Source organism: Dendroctonus ponderosae, unplaced genomic scaffold (assembly GCF_020466585.1).
Source record: "Dendroctonus ponderosae isolate FM_Combo_2020 unplaced genomic scaffold, Dpon_F_20191213v2 Dpon_F_20191213_2, whole genome shotgun sequence".
NCBI classification, from domain to species: domain Eukaryota; kingdom Metazoa; phylum Arthropoda; class Insecta; order Coleoptera; family Curculionidae; genus Dendroctonus; species Dendroctonus ponderosae.
In genome coordinates, this window is record NW_026018165.1 from 13,252,042 (window position 1) to 13,252,554 (window position 513).

Here is a 513-nt window from a genome sequence, read left to right on the forward strand (position 1 = left end):
ATGTTTATTGCCGTCTACATACATATTACTACCTGTAATTACTACAATGTTCCCATAAAGATTATATTTTACTGTACTAAACTTATCAAATATAGAAAGACCAAGGCCTTCGGAAGATAATAAAACGGTTGCCCAAGAAAACCAATAACTTAGACGACACAAAAAAGGTTTGTTTCACAAATAGTAATTTTCTTCCTAAAAAATACGGCTGATTGTATGCAAATGACATATTTCGATCGCTAGGAACACATTAACATTTGAAACACTGCAATTATTGGATACATCAGCACAGCGTTCGATATTGCACATTTTACACTCTTCCACTTGATTGCAATCGAAGTTTGAAAAAAAATGAGGGTGGAAAACATAAACTTTATTCATATAGAGACACTGAATGTTGAATAAGCAAATAGAAAAACTGTTAATTTTCTATTGCAATAAGTGTAATACTTCGCGCTATTTAACGGGCAAATATTTATTCGGTTATTCAAGTGGTTTTTTAAACTAAATTAA